Source organism: Bidens hawaiensis, unplaced genomic scaffold, assembly GCF_021521415.1.
Source record: "Bidens hawaiensis isolate Kalapana, Puna unplaced genomic scaffold, B.hawaiensis_p1.1 tig00059246_1, whole genome shotgun sequence".
Taxonomy (NCBI): Eukaryota; Viridiplantae; Streptophyta; class Magnoliopsida; order Asterales; family Asteraceae; genus Bidens; species Bidens hawaiensis.
In genome coordinates this window covers 29,975-43,811 of record NW_027506437.1, presented here as the reverse complement: position 1 = coordinate 43,811, position 13,837 = coordinate 29,975, and the positions used below count along the sequence as shown (strand labels likewise).

Here is a 13,837-nt window from a genome sequence, read left to right as displayed (position 1 = left end):
TTGTTGATGGGTAAATTTAGAGAACCATTCATCCTTTATAATTTTTTAATATTTTTTGAAAGTGGTTATGAATGGATAAAAGAGAAAATGTAATGATAAAAATACAAAAAATATTATTTGATTGAAAAGAAGAGAAAAAAATATAGTGTATATTAGTGTACTTAAGAGATGGAGATGAAGATGTGCTGAGAATGCTCTAAAGGAATGTTTGGGATTGAGTTTGAAAATTACTTATTGGCTTATTACCTTTATTAAAACCTCTTTTTAAAAATCAGGATATGAGGCTTTTAAAAAACTGTTTTTTGACTTTTTCAAAAACTAAAGTGAAAAAGAATTTTTATAATGGCTAAAAACTTTTATTTTGTTGGCTTTTTGAAAAAGCCAATAAGTTAATAAGGTATTTTCCAACTAAATCTCAAACATGCTTTAAGGTGTTGTTTGTTTTTCTGAAAAGGGTCTGCGTAGGTTCTTTTGTCTGTTCCGCAGACCACGCGCAGACATTGCTATAGGCAGAGTGTTTGTTTTCTCAAAGCCGTTTCATTAAAAAGCATCTACGCAAGCTCTTCTTTGTGCAGACTATGGCAGTTCAAAAAGCTCAAGGCTCAAAGTTCGAGCTCGTGGCTCGCTCGATAAAAGCTCGAATAAAACTAGCTATAAAAGGTTGGTTTGGAACATCCTGGGCTGATTTGGATTATTTTTGTAACCGAGCCAAAATCGACCTAGGCTCGGCTTAAGTCATGGCTTGGCTCATCTAACTTCAAAATCGAGTTAGAGCCTAGATAAGTTACCTTGTTTAATTTTGTGCCCGAGCTCGAAACCACCCTGGCTCGACTCGGGAACAGCCTTAGTGCATACCTGGCCCATCTACTTCTGAGATCTTCTAAGGTTCTGCAAAGGGTTAAAACACCACATCCTACCAACACTCACTGTCCACCGCCGCCACCACCTGCGACCACCGTCCACCACCCCACCCACCATCCGCCACCCCCACCACCACCCACCGTTTGCCACCCCCACCACCCACCGTCTGCCACCACCACTTGCCACCACCGCCACCATCCACCACCACCCACCACTACCACTACCACCATCACACACTACCACAGTTTGTACAACACTACCAGTTTATTTTAACAATTTATAGTTGTTAAAAAACAAACAGTTTTCTTCTTGCATACTGTAGAGATTTGGTTCGCCTCTTCTTCTACAGATGTTTGCATATGTGGTTTGTAGACATTTTACGTATGTAAAAGCAAACAACACCTAAGTCGGCGGCTAAGGAATGTATAAAAAAATCAAAAGATCGAAGCAAGAACGGAAAAATTCAAGAATCAACGAAATAATAAAATTATGACAAACGCCGGATACATCAACAAAGAAAGGACATGTCACGTGCCAAAATAGAAAGGACCTGACTATATTTAATTATTTATAAAGTTGTCAGCAAAAAACGACATCAATGTCACGTGCCAGAATAGAAAGGACATTCTTTCTAAGGACTAAAAGTGATATTCTTATTAGTGTGAGGGTCGAAAGTGAAAACTAATGAAAAAAAAAGACGTTATAGTATTTTGTTTTAAAGCTCATATAAAATATAATATTCTCTGATATGAAAACCCTAAAGCATCATTCAAACACTCCCTTGTACTATAAGTGTTTTTGAAGAATCCGCTACAGATCTCGTCGTCATCTTCAGGTTAATGTTAGATTAGAACAATGTTTTCACTTTTATCTTTGTTTGTAGACATAAATTTGTTGTTTCTGTCTGAATAAATTGTGTCTGAATAAATTGTGTTTAAAAGTTGTGTAAATCGTTGCTTGAGTTTGTTTACCACTATATTTAAATTGTTTAAATCGTTGCATTTGGTATTTGGTACCGGTACCGAACCGGTACCGGTACCGATTTGGTACCGTCGGTATCGAATCGGTTGCAAAGTTTTGAGTTTCGGGATCGGTACGGTACCGGTACAGTACGGTACGGTACCGGTATTTCCCAAATTTTTACATTCAATACCGGTATCAATATTTGGTGATTTTCGGGATCAGTATTTTCGGTACCGGTACCAAGATTTGGTATCGGCACCGGTACCAAGATTTGGTGATTCCGGTATCGGTATTTTAAGATAATAGAGTCTCTTAAAGTTTCAAATCCTATATTCTCTTTGTCTCGATTCACAACACATTCCATCAATTATTCTAATTTCCAATTAATAGTTCGTAACCTTTTTTGTTAAATATAGTTTGCTTCTTTCTTGTTTCTTCTAAGGATTCTTTTTTGGTTACTTTTTTTTCCTTTTTGTCATGAAAATTCGAAGAAATACTATTTGTTGAAACTTATTTATAGTAATTATTTGAGGCATTTATTTTTATGGTAATCAATTAGTTATATTTTGTCGAAATCCGATAGAAACCCGACGGGTCTTTTGTCAAAACCTGATAAGAAACCTGAAATCCGATGGGTATCCCCGATACCCGATGGGTAATTACCCAACGGGTCTGGGACGGGGTTTTATAATCGGGTCCGGGTCTGGGAATCCCTAGACCCGTCCCAAACCCGACCCATTGCCATCCCTACACATTTCATTCGCAAGAACCGTACACAAAGTGTTTTCTTTCATTATGCATACAACCATCATTTTCTTAAATATCTACATGAATGATATATATATAACCAGTGAACCTATAACTTGTACGGTTCCTAAAACATTGATATCATGTCATCATGTGTGATATTGTTTAACAATACTGCTTGACTATACCTTTGTAGATTTTAATCTTTAGTGATAATAATATTATAGTTTCTCAACATAATATATATCAATTTAACAGGAAAACAAGCATGGAAGATAAGAAATATGCTGCGGATATCGATTCGATAACCAAAGCACACGCTTTGATTAAGCCGTATTTTCATAGAACCGCTGCTGTATCTTGACAAATCCTAAACTCCATGGTTGGGAAAACTTTATTTTTCAAGTGCGAATGCTTCCAAAAAAAAGTAAGAAATTAAGTGTCCAAAATCAACTTAAACAAAAAGAAAAAAAAAATTGTGTGTTCACTATAATAGAATCTTTATATGTTGATATAGGATAATTTTTATGTTGAATCAAATATTATCTCCAAAATGGGAGATTTGTTTTGTAGTAATAACCTATTTAGTGGGAATGGTTTAATGAAAATAGGAAGGAAATTAAATATTTTTACCTGTCACATTCATGTCTTTATACTGAGTGCAAAATTAAAGATATGTTTTTAATAACAACCCTAATTTCTAAATCTACTGATTTAGATACTTTATGTCTATAAAATACACTTCCATGCTTTTTGGCCTTTTTGTTTTAAACTTGTTTTTTTATCGGTTAGAGGTAAAGCATATATCGACACAACAGATAAACGGATTAGCATATTTTTGCTTATTAATAGGGATTTTAATATTCTTGATTTGTTTTCAGCGGAGCATTTAAATTCAGAGGTGCATCAAATGTAGTTTTTTCTCTTGATGAAGAACAAGCAAGCAAAGGAGTTGTAACTCATAGCAGGTATCATTGACACAAGAAAATAATAATGGCAAAATATTTTGAATGGCAAAATATTAATGGGAGAGATTTTATCTTGCCATTAATATATGCGTAATAAATGACAAAATAAAATCTCTTCCATTAAGTTTACGTTTAATTTCAGGCGAATTGGATTTTAATAATCCCAAATTAATGCAGTTGACCGATAATAATCACAACTTAAAAAATAGATGTCATCAGTCCAACTTTCATAAAATTTGTTTTCATTGGACCTCTGCTAAAGAAAAGTTAACGACATTAATTTTTTTCCAAATTTCAAATTGATGTTTTAGGGTTTTCGATCGGAATGAGTGTACGAATCGATTGATGTAAAACTTACCTTCAAACGGTGGTTCAACCAACTTGATTTTTGTTAATTAAAAGCTAACACACCGGAATTGAAACATCCTTTAGTCGTTTGACCACCGTTTTGAGGTAAGTTTTACATCAATTGACTCGTATCCTTATTGCGAATGAAAGCCCTAAAACATCAAGTTGAAATTTGTAAAAAACTTAACGCCGTTAAGTTTTTTTTAACGGGAGTCCAATGAAAACAAACACTGTGAAAGTCAGGACCGGTGACAGCTATTTTCTAATTTATTATCGGCCAACTGTGTTAAGTTGGGATTATCAAAATCCAATTTGCCTTTAATTTATTACCTTTTTTATTTCTATGATTTCAAAAGTTAATTTGATTTTTTTTAAATGTAGTGGTAATCATGCTGCTGCATTGTCTTTGGCTGCAAAGCTTCGAGGAATTCCGGCTTATGTTGTCGTGCCAAACACCGCACCAAAATGCAAAGTTGAGAACGCGAAACGATATGGAGGTCAAGTTATATTCAGTGAGAGTAATATAAAATCTAGGCAAGAGACCGCGAACAAGGGATTACATGAGACTGGAGCCGTTCTCGTTCGATGCTCACATCATAAGGTCTTACCTTAATTATTTTCTTAGTTTAGTAACATCCATAACATAAAGTTGTCCCATATATATCTTAGTTGTTTTAAATATCACTTATGTTTTTTGTTTTATTTTATAGTGGTCAGGGTACAGTGTAATTAGAGTTTCTTGATCAGGTCCCACAGCTCGACACCCTCATAGTTCCAATAAGCGGTTTGTATTTTTTGCTATCATCATATATGAATATTCTTATACTATTTAGTTTTTTCACATGGAAGTAGAAACATGTAGGTGGTGGTTTAATATCTGGTGTAGTGATTGGAGCCAAATCAATAAATCCTGCCATACGGGTCTTGGCTGCCGAGCCAAAAGGAGCAGATGACGCAGCACAATCCAAAGCGTGTGGTAAAATCATAACATTGTCTGAGACCAACACAATTGCTGATGGGCTTCTAGCTTCTCTTGAAGATCAAACTTGGTAATATTAATATTATCTATCTATATAGCTCTTCAATTCATACATTAAATTCGATAATAACATAAATAATAACAATGTTTGGATCAAATACAAATTAAATTAACGCACTAATTGTGCGAATCAAGTAGTGTAATTACATATTTACATTACTTGTATACATAATTACACTACTTGATTCGCACGGTTAACACTTTTTTCTAGTTTGTACGTTAACTTTCCCCATAATAATAATAATGATAACAACAACACCATCACTGACGTGTGTGAATATATATATAAATTTGGATAAAAGTTCCACACAAATCGGGTTTTAAAAATAGGTTTTCACCTACAACTAAACCACACACGAAAGGCAAGTGTACCTATCATTTGTAATAAAGTGTCGGCAAGAACCGAGTGTCAATCCATGGATACGGTAATTTTCTAGTACTAAATCTTTGTAAATGACTAACCGAACAAAGAAATCTTAATTTGAGTTTTTAACTAACTAAACTAGCATACAACAAAGCAAGTAAAAATATAAGAAACAATCAATCCAACAAAACTACCTAGACATGCATCCACTCTACCAATGTGATAAAATAACAATGATATGGTAAACATCATGAATCTAAGCATAAATACTAGATTACAATCAAGCAACCTAATACTAACAATTAATCATCATGATGGGTTTTCAATTAAGAATTAAACATAGACTAACTTGTTTGTCAAAACAACAAAGTCTCGTAATCAAAGGAAAGCTAGTATGAACAATATTCTAACCACCTAAAATTACACTAAATTAGCTAAACTCATGAATTAAACATCAACTTATGAAACTTTAACTAGCAGATCATCACCAAGTCAAGAATCATAACAACACTCATCAATTTTCCAATATCAAGTGTAGGGTTTCATGCTCATCAATAATATTATAACCAAACTAATCTTTACTAGTCATTCCTAACTTAGCAATGTAAACAAAGAAACATGAACATTCAAAGTTTACAAACAAACATCTAGAACATAGTTTTCCAACATGAATGCCTAAACATTTGTAAGACTAACAAGGTATGTGTAAGGCCCCGTTACCGGTAGCCCTACTTTCGTGTTGGATTTACTCATAAACGCAGTTCTAAATATCAGAGTTAATTAAAACATTCGCGGAATATAAAAGCTTTCATAAAACATTTCATAACAAAACACATCTTGTCTTAAAACATCATTTTGTCTTTCAAAATAAATAAACATTAGACTTAAACGTCTTGAGTCTTCGGATGCCAGCCTCTTATTCAGTGCCACGTGTCTCCTCAAGCGAGCTGCCTCATCCTACTCACCTGCGTGTATACTAAAAGTCAGCTACGCTGAGTGAGTTCTAGTTAATCATACATTATACAATACACATAAACTTATATTCTTTCATTCATAATTTCATACTTTCTTACTTTCCTTTTTTGTATTAACTTGCTTTCATAGCTTACGTTATAAAGAGCATTATGCCCTACATTCATCGAGTATTATTAGGGCTCGGTACCCTCCTTCCTCGAGTATTATTAGGGCTCGGTACCCTCTTTTCTCGAATATTAGTAGGGATCGGTTCCCTAGTTCTCGAATATTAGTAGGGTTCGATTCCCTCTTCGTTACCATACAACCATACATCATACCTCGAGTATTATTAGGGCTCGGTACCCTTTTTGTAACCATACAACCATACAACCATCATTTCCTTCTTTTATTAACTTTATCACGTTCATACACATAAGCATACATATCATACTTACCTTATACATAGCGTTACAACCTGACAGTACGTGCAATATCCGAAGATCGTTCACGTACCATCAAGCAATCATTCATACATTTCACATTATCCACATAAGGCATACACTTATCTCTTAGGATAAGCGTATTAACAAACATATTGAGTATGCACACAGCCCCGAAAACATAACACATAAATGGGGCTAGAAACTCACCTGAATCCTGTTACGCTCTCCGTTAATAGTTATTCCCTTCTTGAGCTGTGCACGGCTAACTGTATAATATTTACACGTATCAATTAACTACTACTACTCATGTTGTATTTCTATCTTTATATGACCCACAACGAACGGGGGTCCGGGGGCAGCGCCCCTGGCAGCGGGGTCTAGAGCAGGGTCCAAGGGGTAGAGCCCCTGGCTGGGGTCGAGCTGTCAGGTCAGCTTGGAAAAATTTTATTTACATTAACTGTCTTAACACATTTTCCATTAGGTTTTTAATTTATTTTCTAAGCGAACTTAACTTTAGGCGAAGTTAAACCTTAAGCGAACTTAGCTTTAGGCGAAGTTATCAGTTAGGCGAACTTGGCCTTAGGCGAAGTTATCAGTTAGGCGAACTTGGCCTTAGGCGAAGTTACCAGTTAGGCGAACTTGGCCTTAGGCGAAGTTAAGCTTTGAAGGCGAAGTTAAGCTTTGAAGGCGAAGTTGCCCAGTTCGCAGGCGAAGTTGCCCAGTTCAGCTACGGGTTTGGTTTTTATCAAGCATTTTGGCGATTTTAATACCCTTGTTATGGTTCGACATCACCCACTAACGTTCCCTAACCATTTTCGGTCGTATATATATCCCGTATATACTATAAAGCTTGGATCTTTAAGCTTAAGGACATTCAAAAGGCTAAACGTTCAATAAAACGTAAACTTTAAAGGTCAAGAACATACCTTTAGCGCTCGTTCGATCTTGGTTAGCTTGTTTATGCACTCTAGATCTCGTGTAATAAGATCTAATACCAACTAACGTTTACTCTCTCTCGGGTCTTGCTCGTTTATGGTGTGTGTGTGTGTTTGGAGTGTGTAGAGAATAAAATGGAAATGAAATGAGGGTTTAGGGTTTTAGGTTGGTTTAGGGGATATTTATATCCCTTAAAGCCCATGGACCTAAGGCCCATTCTCATTTAGCCCATCTCAATTAATCTAAATCCATGATCCGTTCTTTACTCGATATTAATTAATTAATAACGCGAAATCACTAAACGTAACTTTCTTTATTCAACATTATAAATTTTAGGATGTTACAGTATGCAATTCTAACAAGCATGAACACCATCAATATCAACTCATAACTTCAACATTTCCTTGAAAGAAAACCAAATTACCATAACCATACATAGATAAAAATCACAATAGTAAAAGCTTCAACAATGTCTAGATAGTAAATGTTTTTAGCCCATAAGGCTTAATACAACTACAATCAATCTAGAAATAAGCTTACAAAACATGCTATTAAACATAGAAATGCAAACCAAAATCAAGCAAGGATTGAAGGATGGAATGATGAATCTTATGTTGGTGGAAGCCTCCAAGAATCCCCTAAAATTGCAGCACTTGATTGAGAGAAAATCCCCAAGACTCCACACTTGAAATGAGGATGATGGAGGTGTATTTATGCATTCTGGACATCGTGCACGGGCAGGTGCACGGGCCCGCACGGCCGTGCCTATTTGTGGAAAGTCAACCACTGGCTTTAATCTGACCAAAAAGTCGGATTTCTCTGTTCTGGCACGGGCATGCACGGGCTGGTTATTTTGACTTTTTTCAGCATTAGATCATGCACTGGCTTGCACTGGCACATTTCCTGGTTGGCACGGTCCCATGCACGAGCTGGCATGGGCGTGCAGGTCTGGCAGTTTGCTGTTTTTGCCTCTGAAACGCCATCTTTTCATGTTTTCTTTGTCGGGCGGGCGCCCGAACCTGCAAATTCACAAATAACTCAAATAAGTACCTAAAATAACGAATTTTCATAGAGTTCGGGATAAATATGAAGATAATTCGATGTAATAAGATGCACACTTTGTGTTACATCAATCACCACCACCACCACCAATAACATTTAAGTGTGTAACGATTTGTTTATGTAGACCAATTGTACGGGATTTTGTTGATGATATCATAACCGTGGACGATAAAGATATTATTCAAGCGATGAGATATTGTTTTGAGATACTAAAGGTTGCGGTTGAACCTAGTGGCGCAATTGGCCTAGCCGCGGTTCTTTCAGACAAGTTCAAGAAGAATCCGGTTTGGAAGTATTCTCGCAACATTGGGATAGTTCTCTCGGGTGGCAACGTGGATCTAGGTCGTTACGTGATAAGCTTACAGGAGAGCAATGGCAAGACCAATGGCGTTATGGGTACTAATTCGTATGTTTTAGTATTTAGAATGAATAATTGCATACTGTTTTCATGTACTTGCTACTTATGATTTGCTTTTGGTTTGTTTTGCATGATCTATTTATTTACACCTTATAAGGTGACCAAGTTTGGATTCCAATAGGTCTCTATGTTTGAATTATTAATTTAGATATTATGTTTTACCTGTTTAAGAATACTAAGACCATGTATTGTCATAACCCGCCATGTCAGCAAGCTAGGGGGTCTTTCAATCATTACACAATCTTTAATTTTCTAATTCTTTTATATTTTTTAATATAAATAAAAAAATAAATAGGGGGGGGGGGATATGATTGCTTGGAAGATATGAGGAAGGCATTTTGTAGGAAACTCTCCACGCCAAAACTCATCCCAAAATGTTCGGGGGCGGTGTGCCCGGGGTTTTGAGGCATTTTAAGGGTGGGAAACACCCACTACGTTTGGTCTAAACCAGGTTTAGATTAGTTTTAATGTATCCATGTTGTAAGGCCCAGGTCCCGGATGCCCTACATTCGTACGTGTTAGATTTACTTATTCACATAATTCGGAAATCATAGTTAATTAAAACAAATTGCGGAATATAAAAGTCATACAATCAATCATTCATCAAGTACTCGTTTTAAACAAAAAACAAAAGTCTTAACGTTTAACATAAATAACACTTGAATCTTCTTCTTTTCAATGTCAGTCTTCATTTATTTCCCACGTGTCTCCCTCTAAGCGACTTGGCTCATTCTATTCACCTGCGTGCATACTAAAAGTCAGCTTCGCTGAGTGAGTTCTAATTAATCAGTTAACATACATTACATTCATATTCTTACTTATACGTGTCCGAAGACACGTATTCTATACTTTACTTACTCTTACTTCTTTCATACATACTCACATACGTACTTACTTTCTTTCTTTCTTTCTTTCATGCATTCTTATGGTATTCTATCTCTACCATCTCAAATATTATTAGGGCCTGGTCTCTTCTGTCATAGATATTATTAGGGTCTGCTCCATTCTGTCACAGATATTATTAGGGTATGTGATATGAGCTTAGTTATATATAAATAGTAGAACCATCTCCTACACTTTTGAGTAACTTTTGAGTTGTTTTTATTAGAAAATCATGTCGATTGGTTCATATATAGATTTTATCGATTTCAAGAATGAATGAGCTAACATGAAGTATTTATATTAAACTTGAGACGACGGATAAATCTTTGAACAAGTTTTATATAAAATTTCATTTCTTTTGAGTTAAATTTGGTTGAACGAATTAACTGTTTAATTTAACTCATATTATTATATATAATATTATAATAGAATATAACATTAAAATTATGATGTTAATATGTTGGTGCACATGTGATAGATAGCAACATCCAAATTCCACGTGAGTGTGATGTGCAAATTTCAAATGAATAAGTCCATGTTATTTCTCTAATAATTAATTGTTATTATGCCTTGTAGAAAAACACTAAAAAACTCGTTCTATACTTTGGAATATGGGCTGGACTAAGGAGGTCATGAAGCCCTCTAAAAAAGAAAGGGCCCAGAGTTTTGATCCGCTAAATTGGAGTCGGTGAATTGATTTAATATGGTTTTATTGATGGATTAATTGGGAAGCAAGCGGTTTAGAATATATATACAAGGAGAAACGACATTGGCAAAAAGGGTGGATGGCAGAAAGGGAAAGGAGAAAAAGAAAAGGAGAAGAGAAAGCACATCTTGGTTCGAGCAGAAAGCGTTTGGGTTCAACACATACTCATCCAAACATTCTTATTATTCGGTTTGAATTTATTATTTTCGTCATGAATTTATTATTTGAACCTTATTTATTTGTTTTGTTATTGAGTATGGTTGTTGGCTAAACCCCTAGACCACCTAGGTTTATGATGAACTTTTGTTGATTTTGGATTTTAGTGTGGACTTCGCTTGTGTTATAGTTTATGATTAAGTAAGAGGTTTTATGTTATTCATTCGATGCATATGTGTGCTTAGGATTGTTTGGTGAATTTTATTGTTTCACTGTTTCCTTGGTGATTGTTTGTCATATGATAGGATTCTGTTAGGTCATCTACTGTGTGTTTTTGACTAGTTTATGGTTGATTTGCAATAAAGCCACAGGAACAATATTAATAAATCAAATAGACCTAAGTGTGCTGCTAATCTAAATAGCTGAGAGGTGATAGATTATATGATAAGTCTTGGTTGTTTAAGATTGCTAGATTTAGTTCTTCGTAAGGAGTCCGTCTATGTTTGATTTTTCAGCCTTGTTTATCTAGTCAAGTGAATACTTTTAACTACCTTTGATTTCCGCGCTGTAAGGTAGGATTTCTTATAGAGGTACTTGTCATAAAATAAATTAGCGACCGTAAGCGAGTCTAATTAAGCTGGTGTTTTTTAGAACTTAATAGATATCCATAGGTGTCTTCTTGAGAAATGTCAAGGGTTCTGTTTGGGTTTTCTTTAAGTGACTATTTTAAGATTCCGGTTCCATAACATAGCATTTTCCAACTATTTGATAATTGATACATTAGGGATTCTAGCCTAGGTGGTTGCTTGTCATCATTTAATTAAGTCTAGATTTAAGTCATCTTTAAGTCATAGTGAATTAATTTAATATTAGTTTTTAGTAAAACCCCCTAATAATAATAAATAAATAAATAAATAGTCGTGTTTGTAGTTGGGTCTAATTAGCTAGTTGACGTAATTTAAAGAGTCTTGTGGGTTTGATATCTGGACTTACTTAGCTGTACTAGAGTCGACCGGTTCGCTTGCCGGTTAGTAGTTTTAGTTAAGTTAAGAGTCTAGAATTATTACTTAGTGTATAGATTAGCGTTTATTTAATTAATAAATTAATAACTACTTTTAGCACATCAGTATGCTCCCTCATGTCTCATATTTTATTAGGGTCTGGTCCCTTCTGTCTCAGATATTATTAGGGTCTGGACCTTCTGTCTAAGATATTATTAGGGTCTAGTCCCTCTGTCTCGAATAACCATACAGCCATACAACCATACTTGTCTCGTCAATCGTCCATACATTCGTTACCATACGTATGTGCATACTTTATCTATCTTTCAGTCATATATATGTATATATATATAAATCACATATACATACGATAACATACATATTCTAACTTTATTAACATCATACAATTCATAATCATACACGTATCATACACTTACCACTTAAGGTAAATGTATTAACTATCACATAGGAATATGCACACAGCCCCGAAAAAATCACAGAGAAAGAGGCTAGAAACTCACCTGAAGTCGGTTTCTCTCTGAGTTAATGGTAATACCCTTCCTTAGCTGTGCATGGCTAACTGTGTAATAATTATAAGTATCAGTTAACTGCTTCTAAACAAATCATACTTCTAGGTTAGTGAAGTCTTTAACGAACAGGGGTCCGGGGGCAGCTCCCCTGGTAGCGGGGTCTAGGGGTGGCAACCCCTAGCAGGGTCTAAGGGGCACAGCCCCTGGCTGGGGTCGAGCTGAAAAATGAATCGGGTTGAGTAATACAACAATTCGAATCGCATGTAATACCAATCGCATCGTATGGCTAAAGGAATCGCATCGCATGACCAACGAATCGCATCGCATGGCGGTGCGATGCGATTACTCTTATTATGCGATTCAAATCGTTGTAAGTCTTTGATGTTTCCATTCTTTCGGCTATTTTCCTTCCTGGACTTTGTTTGCGACCCGTTTTACCATTTTAATAGGTCCTGGGCCATAACCACCTCACCTTTTTGTCTATTTAACGGTCCGAACCTACTGGTTCATTTTAAATCTCGCTTACCAACTCGTTCACTATAGAGTTTACATTTTTCTTGCATGATATAGCCCGATTTGCCACCCTACCGAGTTTCATGGCAAACCGACCTCAAACACTTAGCCTTTTTAACTAAAACGTACCTTTTTGGATCCGGTTTTGCGTCGGATCTGATTAATACGCGAATAGTGCTTCGTTTCTTGTTCTTTAGGTGAAGATCTAACACAATCTTGTTTTGGTTTGGGTTTAGATTTGGCCGAAATGTGAGAAGGGTGTTTGTGTGTGTTTTGAGTGTGTGGAGGCAAGATGGAAGAATGTGTGTTTTAGGGTTTTAGGGAGGGTTAAGGACTTTAAATACTCTAGGTCCATAGGCTTTAGGTCCATAATTATCCTAAGTCCATGAACCACCCTAATGTTATCCTTTCATACTATTATTATTTAATAGAATTAAATAATAACACACGATATATATAAATAAAACTTAATTTATTTATTATTCTAAAATGCGGATGTTACACATGTAGGGGTATTAACTTTAGCAATCATGCAACCGTAATTCAACACCAACGTATTTCTAGATTAGTCGTCAAACTTCAAATCTTATAATCTAAAAAATAAAATTCCATAACCCTTTTTTTATTTACCTAAACCTTTTCAACCACTTAACCAAGTCACCAGTTCGAGACCATCGCTGGTGAAAAGCAACATGCGATTCAACCATATGAACCAAACCGGCGAGCGTCCAATTCCTAGTCCAACCAACCGATCCGATCTAGTCAGGTCCGGTCTAATCAACATTGCACAAAAGAGAGGAGAAATAGAAAGATTAAAAATCCCATGTGTTCTAGCTAGTTATTATTTTTATTGCACCTTGTCGTTTCAAAAAAATATATATATATTAATATGCACGTGTAAAGTAAAGAATGCATGTGTAGAGTAAAGAGGATATATAATCCATCA

General features: G+C 35.5%; 1 pseudogene; it reads left to right on the top strand.

The window, feature by feature from the left end:
• Nucleotides 1-2,839: 2,839 nt before the first annotated feature.
• Nucleotides 2,840-9,152, top strand: LOC143617845 (serine racemase-like; annotated as a pseudogene).
• Nucleotides 9,153-13,837: the final 4,685 nt, after the last annotated feature.